The sequence below is a fragment of the Trichomycterus rosablanca genome, chromosome 24, assembly GCF_030014385.1.
Source record: "Trichomycterus rosablanca isolate fTriRos1 chromosome 24, fTriRos1.hap1, whole genome shotgun sequence".
NCBI classification, from domain to species: Eukaryota; Metazoa; Chordata; class Actinopteri; order Siluriformes; family Trichomycteridae; genus Trichomycterus; species Trichomycterus rosablanca.
In genome coordinates this window covers 12,713,155-12,725,777 of record NC_086011.1, presented here as the reverse complement: position 1 = coordinate 12,725,777, position 12,623 = coordinate 12,713,155, and the positions used below count along the sequence as shown (strand labels likewise).

The window sequence follows — 12,623 nt, the reverse complement described above, 5'->3', positions numbered from 1 at the left end:
GGAAGCTGACGCACAAGAAAGCTCGCAAACAGTTTGCTGAAGACAAGCAGTCCAAGAACATGGATTACTGGAATGCCCTGTGGTCTGACGAGACCAAGATAAACTTGTTTGGCTCAGATGGTGTCCAGCATGTGTGGCGGCGCCCTGGTGAGAAGTACCAAGACAACTGTATCTTGCCTACAGTCAAGCATGGTGGTGGTAGCATCATGGTCTTGGGCTGCATGAGTGTTGCTGGCACTGGGGAGCTGCAGTTCATTGAGGGAAACATGAATTCCAACATGTGCTGTGACATTCTGAAACAGAGCATGATCCCCTCCCTTCGAAAACTGGGCCTCATGGCAGTTTTCCAACAGGATAACGACCCCAAACACAACCTCCAAGATGACAACTGCCTTGCTGAGGAAGCTGAAGGTAAAGGTGATGGACTAAACCCAATTGAGCACCTGTGGCGCATCCTCAAGTGGAAGGTGGAGGAGTTCAAGGTGTCTAACATCCACCAGCTCCATGATGTCATCATGGAGGAGTGGAAGAGGATTCCAGTAGCAACCTGTGCAGCTCTGGTGAATTCCATGCCCAGGAGGGTTAAGGCAGTGCTGAATAATAATGGTGGTCACACAAAATATTGACACTTTGGGCACAATTTGGACATGTTCACTGTGGGGTGTACTCACTTATGTTGCCAGCTATTTAGACATTAATGGCTGTGTGTTGAGTTATTTTCAGAAGACAGTAAATCTACACTGCTATACAAGCTGTACACTGACTACTCTAAGTTATATCCAAGTTTCATGTCTATAGTGTTGTCCCATGAAAATATATAATGAAATATTTGCAGAAATGTGAGGGGCGTACTCACTTTTGTGATACACTGTATATATATATATATATATATACAGGGGTTGGACAAAATAACTGAAACACCTGGTTTTAGACCACAATAATTTATTAGTATGGTGTAGGGCCTCCTTTTGCGGCCAATACAGCGTCAATTCGTCTTGGAAATGACATATACAAGTCCTGCACAGTGGTCAGAGGGATTTTAAGCCATTCTTCTTGCAGGATAGTGGCCAGGTCACTACGTGATGCTGGTGGAGGAAAACGTTTCCTGACTCGCTTCTCCAAAACACCCCAAAGTGGCTCAATAATATTTAGATCTGGTGACTGTGCAGGCCATGGGAGATGTTCAACTTCACTTTCATGTTCATCAAACCAATCTTTCACCAGTCTTGCTGTGTGTATTGGTCCATTGTCATCCTGATACACGGCACCGCCATTGGATGCACATGGTCCTCCAGAATGGTTCGGTAGTCCTTGGCAGTGGCGCGCCCATCTAGCACAAGTATTGGGCCAAGGGAATGCCATGATATGGCAGCCCAAACCATCACTGATCCACCCCCATGCTTCACTCTGGGCATGCAACAGTCTGGGTGGTACGCTTCTTTGGGGCTTCTCCACACCGTAACTCTCCCGGATGTGGGGAAAACAGTAAAGGTGGACTCATCAGAGAACAATACATGTTTCACATTGTCCACAGCCCAAGATTTGCGCTCCTTGCACCATTGAAACCGACGTTTGGCATTGGCACGAGTGACCAAAGGTTTGGCTATAGCAGCCCGGCCGTGTATATTGACCCTGCGGAGCTCCCGACGGACAGTTCTGGTGGAAACAGGAGAGTTGAGGTGCACATTTAATTCTGCCGTGATTTGGGCAGCCGTGGTTTTATGTTTTTTGGATACAATCTGGGTTAGCACCCGAACATCCCTTTCAGACAGCTTCCTCTTGCGTCCACAGTTAATCCTGTTGGATGTGGTTTGTCCTTCTTGGTGGTATGCTGACATTACCCTGGATACCGTGGCTCTTGATACATCACAAAGACTTGCTGTCTTGGTCACAGATGCGCCAGCAAGACGTGCACCAACAATTTGTCCTCTTTTGAACTCTGGTATGTCACCCATAATGTTGTGTGCATTGCAATATTTTGAGCAAAACTGTGCTCTTACCCTGCTAATTGAACCTTCACACTCTGCTCTTACTGGTGCAATGTGCAATTAATGAAGATTGGCCACCAGACTGGTCCAATTTAGCCATGAAACCCCCCACACTAAAATGACAGGTGTTTCAGTTTCATTGTCCAACCCCTGTATATATTTAATTGTCACACGTAACTAATGTTGCCTTTTGTTGTCCACACGTCATTTTTTTGCAAGTCACGAGTCGAGTCAGAGTCATTTGAAACGAGTCCGAGTCGAGTCTGAAGTCACTGTGTGTGTGACTTACGTGCGAGTCCCCATCTCTGCAGTGGTCATAATGTTATACCTGATCGGTATATAATCTGGAGACAGAATTTCAAAGACAGTTTTCATAGTTTTATGAGCAGATCTTATTAATTGATAAACAATTAGCCCTGGAAGTGTATTGCATGCAAATCATCAGTGGCCGTTGTATTTGTCCTGATGGTTTCATGATGGGGAAAAAGCCGTGTTCAGTTTCTCTGAAAGCACTCGCGTTTAGTCGCACATTATGAGGAATGAGAGCTGCTAGTCTGTCTTCTTATATAATGTGTGTGATGGAGTTCATCAGACTGATACATTTACATCTTACCAAACTGTGTATTTAATGGTTATAACATAAAACTGGTACAGAGTTATATAAGAACAAAAGGTGCTTTTATAACAGGTAAGAGGTCTGAATCTCACTTGTTCCACTTGAACCCCTGATATTGTCTCTATATTTATGCAATCACGCACCGTGTGCATGCGATCGAGACGAATGTGGGTCGGCGTGTATTCCCCTCGCCGCTGTTCCCCAGGAGATGTCGGCTGCAGGAATTTACGACCCAGCGCACGCACACGTGCTTTTAAGAAATATCAATATGTGCCATCGATAAAAAAAGATCTTTTTTAATGTAATAGGGGAACGTGGATGTGTGCTAGAACATTTGTGATGGAGCTTTATTGCATCTTGATGAATTTTAGAACCTGCAGTGTTTTTCAATGATGAAACATGCTTAAGCATAACTGTGTGGTTCTGGGACGTGGTCTTTTATATTAGAAAGTTAGAACATGGCATAAAATATATGATCTTTTTGTGATTATATATATATAAAAAATATTCTATACCATTGTAGATGACTCAGATCTGTGCAGCCTAAGCATTAGAATTCATCTCACATTATTCAATACAGAGAATGAGCACAGTGCCATCCTCTGTTTTCACGTAGAATGACATTCATTTAAGATTACTTTTCCTTTGTGGATGTGCAAAATCACATATTTGTGAAATATAATGAGTCCATCATCCCTACTTCATCTGCACAACACTGTCATGCTCACTATGATCACGTGTGTAACTTAATATGCAAGTTTATCATTACACTTCACTCTGTATCTCTTTGATTTGATTTATTAGATTTGTACGGTCAGTCTTGAGTGTTTTATAGTTACTGTGTAGGGCATGAAGACTATTTTAGGAAGAAAAATTCAAATCTTTGAGCTGTACTTGTTTCGCATGCTACATTAAATTCATGTCCATGCTTAATATACAACTACAATATACAAAATAACAATATCTTGCACACCAGCGTCGAGATTCTGACCTTCTGGGTTCCAATCTTAAGGGCTAGACGCCCTCTTGCAGGCACAATTGCTATTACCTGCAGCAGACAAAATTGGCTTCCAGTCTGCTGGGTGAGAAAAGACCAGACTAAGGGGTGTTGTTATCAACGCTGTGTAAGTACCCTGGTTGCCCAGGGTGCCTGTACAGAAAGTGGAGGTGTGGCCCTCCGTATGCAAAACCGACCTCACTCGCAAATTCATCGAAGTATGGGTGAATAAGAAGGGATTGGTGGACTGCGCACATCAGAGGCAGTGTGTGTCAGGCTATTATACACTTTTCTTGGATGCCATCAGGGTCCCTAGCAGAGGATTGGCTACAATAAATTGATCACAAACGGAAATATATCAAACATGGTATATATTCTATAGAATCCTCTAAAAAAAGAAATAGGGGGGACGTTCAGGTGGTGCAGCGGTAAAACACGCTAGCACACCAGAGCTGGGATTTCGGATACATCATATTTGCCACATGAACAACGGTTGGCTGTTAGCTGGACCAGGGTTCTTTATAACTGCTGCAATTACGACCTCTGCTGGCTGATTGATGGCGCCTGTGCAGAGTTAGGGAATAATGCTTATCAGGGTGTGGCTCTCATATGCACAAGGCTGAGCCGCATATGAACTCGCCTCATGCAGGTGAAAAGAGGCAGTCGGTAGCGCGCACGTGTCGGAGGGGGCGTGTGTCAGTTGCGAAGCTCCTCAGTCGTGTCGGTAGAGGTGAAGCGTAACGCAATCAGGGTAATTGGATACGACTAGATTAGGGGAGAAAATTGGGGGGAAATTCTGAGAAATAGGGCAAGTGACAAGATGTGGCTGGCGACTGTACATGTGTTGGGGGAAGCATGTGATAGTCTCAGCCTTTATCTGCCAGCGTGGGTAGGCAGTACCAGTTGCAAGATTCTGATCATGGGAATTGGGAGGACCCAAAGCAACCATGATGAGTCGTCCTTTTTACAGTTGTAACAATGCTGCATTTTGTGGTTATTGATTGAGTTAGGAATAAGTAACTGTCAACATCAGCATTTTTTTTATTTTGGTTGGAAGCGGTGAGGGCGGCAGGAGTAGTAATTGTTCATATCTGAGAGACTGAAATACCCCTTTTCCACCAGAAAAAACGTGGTTCTTGAACCGGTTCTGTTCGGGTTTCTCTGAACCTTGGTGTTCTGTAGAGAACCGACGTGCGTTTCCACCAGTTTTTAAGAACCAAGCAGCGTCATCAACAGTGGGCGTTACATACTAAGAGTTAAGAGCAGTAATAATAACATGACAGAGGGTGTGGATTATGTGCGAGCATTTGTGCTGCTGTTACAGATGTTTGTTTCTATGTAAAAAGCATCGATCTAACTATCGGTGATAAGTAGACGTGACGTGTTTGTCTCAGTTGTTGTTTTCTTTAGTTTATTGACGTGAGAGGAGTTTTGCACTTCGCTCTCACCGCGACTCTCGGCGCAAATAGCCGATTTGCTCAGCGCTCGGCTTGAGTGATGAAACATCATTAAAGTTCCACAACACGAACATCCATCTGTATGAAATAAACATCAAATCTACTCTAAAATACAACATGTATCTGTGTTTAACTGGATTTACACGTGTGGTGCTTATGCAGCTCGGGGAGTTGAAAAAGCTTCACGCTTTATTTTTCACGTTAAGCGTGTTTCGTTCTGTCCGGGTCACTTTTATCACTTAATATCACACAATTCACCTTTTTAAAGGCGCTTTGAAAATATCAGCGGCAAACTGGTTCAAAATGTAATCAGGTGAACTTTAAAAAATAAAAATGCAGCGTTAAGCTCCATATGAGACTCCAGCGGACGGCATTGTTGCCAACGCGCTATGCTGTACGACATGACACGCCCACTGACGGACGTCACGGTTCGGGCTGAAAAACCAAGTATTCTGTGGTGCCAGATTGGCCTGCTAGTTCGCTGTCTGGAACCTCTTTTTTCCGGTGGAAACACGCGGAACCGGTTCAAAATGAAGTTCGGGAACCGGAACGGGCTCCGTGCCGCGTCGGTGGAAAAGTGGTATTTTACTTTAAAGAGAGCTTATAGTCTGGATTTAGCTCTATCTGATTTTAACCCTATTGGATTCTCAAAGAAGCTTTAAGGGAAAGAAGATTTTTATGTGATCATGTGATGATGATGTAAAAGCAGTGGTGCATCAGTGGCTACATGCTCAACCAAAAACTTTTCTTCCTGATGGCAGTAAAAAGTTGATATGATGCTGGGGAAAATCATCGGAAGATGAGTGTGTAGAAAAGTGATCTAATTGTTTTTGAAATTTTTAATAAATAGTAAAAAAAAAAAAAAGTGTGGAAACTTTTTGAAGTAGCCTCATACTATGTACACCAATGAGGCATAACATTATGACCACATTCCTAATATTGTGTTGGTTTCCCTTTTGCTGCCAAAACAGCCCTGACCCATCGAGGCATGGTTTCCACTAGACTCCCAAAGGTGTGCAGTGGTATCTGGCACCAAGATATCAGCAGCAGATCCTTTAACTCCTGTAAGTTGTGAGGTGGGGCCTCCATGGATCGGACTTGTTTGTTTAGCACATCCCACAGATGCTCGATTGGATTAAGATCTGGGGAATTTGGAGGCCAAGTCAACACCTCAAACTCGTTGTTGTGCTCCTCAAACCGTTCCTGAACCGTTTTGCTTTGTGGCAGGGCGCATTATCCTGCTGAAAGAGGCCACAGTGATCAGGGAATACCGTTTCCATGAAAGGGTGAACATGGTCTGCAACAATGCTTAGGTAGGTGGTACGTGTCAAAGTTTACCACTGTTCCTTCCTTGGAACACTTTTGATAGATGCTGACCACTGCAGACCGGGATCACCCCACAAGAGCTGCAGTTTTGGCCCTTGTCAAACGCTTGCCCATTTTTCCTGCTTCTAACATCAACTTTGAGGATAAAATGTTCACTCGGAGCCTAATATATCCCACCTACTATGAGGTGCCGTGATGAAGAAATGATCAGTGTTATTCACTTCACCCGTCAGTGGTCATAATGTTATGCCTGGTCGGTGTATACAATATAATTTTTACAGAAATTAATCAGTGATGTTTGCAGTGCATTAATTTTAAACTATGAATATTTAAAGCAGTAATTTTACCTGTGCTTTTAAACCTGTGCTTAGGTTTTGAACTAATCTGATGCACCACATTACTGAGCTTTTAATATGAGCACTGATGATTTTCCCTGACTTTTCTAAGGTGGACAGGTTGTCTGTTCAGCCGCTAATGATCGGTAATTGGCATTTTTGGCAGCGCTCTCGGCTAATGATTTTGACTGTAGCGTTTAAAGCCACCGCAGCTCGCCTGACACCCGGGAGATTCGTAACTTTGCCCCTTATTGATTCTTTCTCGTGGCCATTTTCTCGTGGCTGCAGCTCATTAGGCTGCAGCTCAGACTAAACCTCAGTTTAAACAGCGTTCAATAAATGAATGTTAGGGGATTATAAGAGACCCGAGCCTTGTGAAAGCTGGTGTTATCCTCTGAGATTTGAAATCTGTTTACCAAACAAGTTTTATAATCCCACTACAGAGCGAGGCATCATCATAAAAAAATTAAAGGTCAAGCTGTAAAAACTGTGTGACAGAATAAGAACGGTATTAAAAAGGTATTAGTGTAGCAGTCATTATAAAATTATCACCATTTATTCATGCGGTTAATTATAATTAAATATTAGGATCATAAATACGGTGTATAAGATATTCCTATCAAAGAGGCTGGTAAGAAGAAGTCAAGAAGTGGATTAATTCTTTTGGTGATGTTATTCCTGTCCTGACTGGTTTGTGGTGGGCAGATTTTCATATGCCACACGGTGAAGTAGCTCTTCACCTTCTTTATCCCTCACTGATTCTAAAATCTGATTTGATCCTGGTGTTCATCGCACCATATTTGACTTAAATTCCAGCAGAAGGTGCAGGGTCATTATCACTGGACTTTCAGAATATCATTATGTCATGTCATATCATATCATTCTAAGCACTGCAGTGACAATGACATGGTGGTGGTGTGTTAGTGTGTGTTGTGCTGGTATGAGTGGATCAGACACAGCAGCGCTGCTGGAGTTTTTAAATACAGTGTTCACTCACTGTCCACTCTGTTAGACACTCCTACCTAGTTGGTCCACCTTGTAGATGTAAAGTCAGAGACGATCGCTCATCTATTGCTGCTGTTTGACTTGGTCATCTTCTAGACCTGCCCATGGGGTGCTGTTGACTGGATATTTTTGGTTGGTGGACTATTCTCAGTCCAGCAGTGACAGTGAGGTGTTTAAAAACTCCATCAGCAGTGCTGCTGTGTCTTATCCACTCATACCAGCACAACACACACTAACACACCACCACCATGTCAGTGTCACTGCAGTGCTGAGAATGATCCACCACCTAAATAATACCTGCTCTGTAGTGGTCCTGTGGTGGTCCTGACCATTGAAGAACAGCATGAAAGCAAGCTAAAAAGGTATGCAGAGAAACAGATGGACTACAGTCAGTAATTGTAGAACTACAAAGTGCTTCTATGTGGTAAGTGGAGCTGATAAAATGGACAGTGTGTGTAGAAACCAGGAGGTGGTTTTAATGACCAGGCAAATGTCCTCTTCTGAATTTTCGATCACCTTACCTAATGCTTTCCAGATAGTTGCTCATACCATCAGAGAGACAGACAGACATGCTCACTTATGTAATGTTTACATTATTTATTCTCTAATCGATCGATCCACTGACCAACCCCCCCCAACCAAATACATGTAATAACAGGTAATGCAAGCTAGAAATTTGGATGACAGCTGTGCTTTAACCTCAGCGTTTGCACTACTGTTGACATTTTCTACATGGACAGCTTGTTTAAAACAGCCAGCATTGTGAAAATGAACTTCTTTCTGTAAGCCTACGATATCAGTATAACTCCCAAATATTTTTTTGGAATTGCCTTATGTATTTAAAGTATTTTTTTTCCACACACATCCTCACCCACTGGTGTGTATTTGTCTCTGTCTACACTGGCTTCCATAAGAAGGAGTGTGAGTGAGGGAGTAAGAAACAAGTTGCCTAGCAAACATTTAGGCAGGTTTCTGTTTAATGCCATTTAAAATGTTTGCCAATATAGGCGTAAAAAATCAATTATTCTTCACTGTAGCAAAAAACGTTGGTTTGCAGATAGTATACGAGTGCATTTGTATAACATTTCACAAAAAAGGCAATTTCTAGTACTTGAATAGTGTTTTGCATGAATACATCTGATATTTTAAGAGGAAATGATTTAAATTGTAATTACAAAACAAACTAGACTGACAGGTGCAGAGTTACTCACAGACTGTGACATTGTTGAGAAAAGTTTAGTTTGAATCTACAAAATGGGGGCGGTACGGTGGCTTGGTCGGTAGCGCTGTTGCCTCACAGCAAGATGGTCCTGGATTCGTTTCCCAGGTGGAGCGGTTCGGTCCTGTTTGTGTGGAGTTTGCATGTTCTCTCCGTGTCGGCCTGGGGTTCCTCCAGAGCTCCGGTTTTCCTACCACAGTCCAAAGACATGCAAGTGAGGTGAACTGGAGATACGAAATTGTTCGCGACTGTGTTCGACATGGGCGGCACGGTGGCTCTGTGGGTAGCACCGTCACCTCACAGCAAGAAGGTCCTGGATTTGGCTCCTTTCTCTGTGGAGTCTGCATGTTCCCGTGTCTGCGTGGGTTTCCTCCGGGAGCTCCGGTTTCCTCCCACAGTCCAAAAATATGCAGTCAGGTTAATTGGAGATACTGAATTGCTCTAAATGTAAATGGGTGTGTGTGTGTATGTGTGTGTATGTTTGTCCAGGGTGTTACTGTGTGCCTTGAGCCCATTGAAAAGTGGTCCCATTGTAAATACCTGTCCTGTCATTAATGTAATCAAAGTGTGTAAAAACCCCCCCACAGAAAAAAATCATAACAAAACACCTTATCGAATACAAAATAATCATTTTAGCTAAACCACATCTGATCAGCTGCTTTATCTTATCAAAAATAATCTGGCAGTCGTCAATTTTATTTGTATAGCGCTTTTTACAATGGACATTGTCTTAAAGCAACTTTACAGACTCCAGGACCAACAGACCAAAAACCCCTGTTGAGCAAGCCGAGGGTGACTGGCAAGGAAAAACTCCCTTAAATTACAGGAAGAAACCTTGAGAGGAACCAGACTCAGCAGGGACCCCCATCCTTCTTGGGTGGCCTAGAGGAAATACATTTTCTAAATACACTTTAGAAATATATGTAGGATGAACTGGCAATTGTACTGGAAATGATCTAACATATTCTTCCCTCATCATGTACACTATTTATAAAATAAATGTATGGTTTTATTTTTGGTAAAAAGATTTTAGGTGACTTTAGTTGACATCAAATTAGTTGACTTCTTTGTCCATTGTCATTTTTTAGCTAAAAGTATTTTGGTGATTAAGTGCACAATTATGTTTACGTCTTTGCCTATTGTCCAACACATCTGTTACGTCCCTGTCTAGGGGTCGGGGCGCAACATAAAAATGGAAACAAAGAAAACCCCGAACAGATGAAACTGAGTCAGAACGATTGCGGTGACGTTTGTTTTCATACGTTATTAAAGATAATTGCTGTACAGAGGACGTGGTGTAATATTTACAATGGGCAAAACTTCTATTACAATGATCAAATTATCAAACACTTTCTATTTACAATGATCACAACGTTTTACACAGTACACAACACTAATTACAAAGACTACACAGAAATGACAACAAAACGGGTTATAGCACAGTAAGGACACCGAAAACACAGCCAGCACTAACTAAGGAGCGCACGTCCGTCAAAGGCAGGGGCTCCCCGACATCTGGCAGTCCGTTGCTTGTTAAAGAAAATGTCCCTCCTCCTGCACGCAGGTGCGCTGCTCCGATTGGTGGTCCGCGCTCCGCCTCCGAGAAATAGCAGCGATCTATTTGCTATCACTCCCGGGACACCTCTGCTCCGTCTGCGATCGATTCGCCGAAACCTGCTAAACACAAAGTGGGAGGGGAACACCGACTAACATTTTGTTTTACGCTACCTGTCAGCGAGGCGTAACAACATCCAACTGTCCTGTATATATCCACTATTTATATAAACAGTTTAGAAAATTATGTTACCTCAGCAGTACCGTAGTGCCATAGTATTGTTTTTATTACACCTTAATTCTGACAAAACCTGCTGGATATTCGTTTGTGTTCTCATTCATGACTAAATCATGACTGTAGTATTCTGTGATTTTTTTTTGTGTGCGTGTGTGTGCGCATGCATTTGTGTCTGTGTGTGTATAAGGTCATGTTTATACTTGTAGTTCTGCTCCTTTGGTCCAGACCAAACAAGAGAATGGTACATTGTTACATTTTAGTTGTGGTTTGCTTAGCTTTTACACCCACGTATTTACAATTAAATTAAAGTAAGTGAAAAAAGGTGATGTATGATGGATATACAGTGGGGTCAAAAAGTATTTAGTCAGCCACTGATTGTGCAAGTTCTCTTACTTAGAAAGATGAGAGGTGTCTGTAATTTTTAATCATAGGTACACTTCAACTATGAGAGACAAAATGAGAAAAAAAAATCCAGGAAATCACATTGTAGGATTTTTAAAGAATTTATTTGTAAATTATGGTGGAAAATAAGTATTTGGTCAATAACAAAAGTTCAACTCAATACTTTGTAACATGACCTTTGTTGGCAATGACAGAGGTGAAACGTTTCCTGTAAGTCTTCACCAGGTTTGCACACACTGTAGCTGGTATTTTGGCCCATTCCTCCATGCAGATCTCCTCTAGAGCAGTGATGTTTTGGGGCTGTCGCTGGGCAACACGGACTCCACAAATTTTCTATGGGGTTGAGGTCTGGAGACTGGCTAGGCCACTCCAGGACCTTGAAATGCTTTTTACGGAGCCACTCCTTCGTTGCCCGAGCGGTGTGTTTGGGATCATTGTCATGCTGGAAGACCCAGCCACGTTCCATCTTCAATGCTCTCACTGATGGAAGGAGGTTTTGGCGTAAAATCTCACGATACATGACCCTGTTCATTCTTCCCTTAACACGGATCAGTCGTCCTGTCCCCTCTGCAGAAAAACAGCCCCAAAGCATGATGTTTCCACCCCCATGCTTCACAGTAGGTATGGTGTTCTTGGGTTCTTCTTCTTCCTCCAAACACGACGAGTTTAGTTTTTACCAAAAAGTTCCATTTTGGTTTCATCTGACCACATGATATTCTCCCAATCCTCTTCTGGATCATCCATATGCTCTCTGGCAAACTTCAGACGGGCCTGGACATGTACTGGCTTAAGCAGGGGGACACGCCTGGCACTGCAGGATTTGAGTCCCTCTCGGCGTAGTGTGTTACTGATGGTAGCCTTTGTTACTTTGGTCCCAGCTCTCTGCAGGTCATTCATCAGGTCCCTCCGTGTAGTTCTGGGATTTTTGCTCACCGTTCTCATGATCATTTTGACCCCACGGGATGAGATCTGGACCCCAAGGGAGATTATCAATGGTCTTGTATGTCTTCCATTTTCTTACAATTGCTCCCACAGTTGATTTATTCACACCAACCTGCTTGCCTATTGTAGATTCACTCTTCCCAGCCTGGTGCAGGTCTACAATTTTCTTCCTGGTGTCCTTCGACAGCTCTTTGGTCTTGGCCATGGTTGAGTTTGGAGTCTGACTGTTTGAGGCTGTGGACAGGTGTCTTTTATACAGATAACGAGGTCAAACAGGTGTCATTAATACAGGTAACGAGTGGAGGACAGAAGAGCTTCTTAAAGAAGAAGTTACAGGTCTGTGAGAGCCAGAAATCTTGCTTGTTTGTGGGTGACCAAATACTTATTTTCCACCATAATTTACAAATAAATTCTTTAAAAATCCTACAATGTGATTTCCTGGATTTTTTTTTCTCATTTTGTCTCTCATAGTTGAAGTGTACCTATGATGAAAATTACAGACCTCTCTCATCTTTCTAAGTAAGAGAACTTGCACAATCAGTGG

The 12,623-nt window shown here is 42.7% G+C and overlaps 1 protein-coding gene across 2 annotated transcripts in view; it reads left to right on the top strand.

Moving 5' to 3' along the window:
* foxj3 (forkhead box J3) overlaps positions 1-12,623 on the top strand; it is a 197,652-nt gene that overhangs the window by 76,749 nt on the left and 108,280 nt on the right. The window lies entirely within an intron of this gene.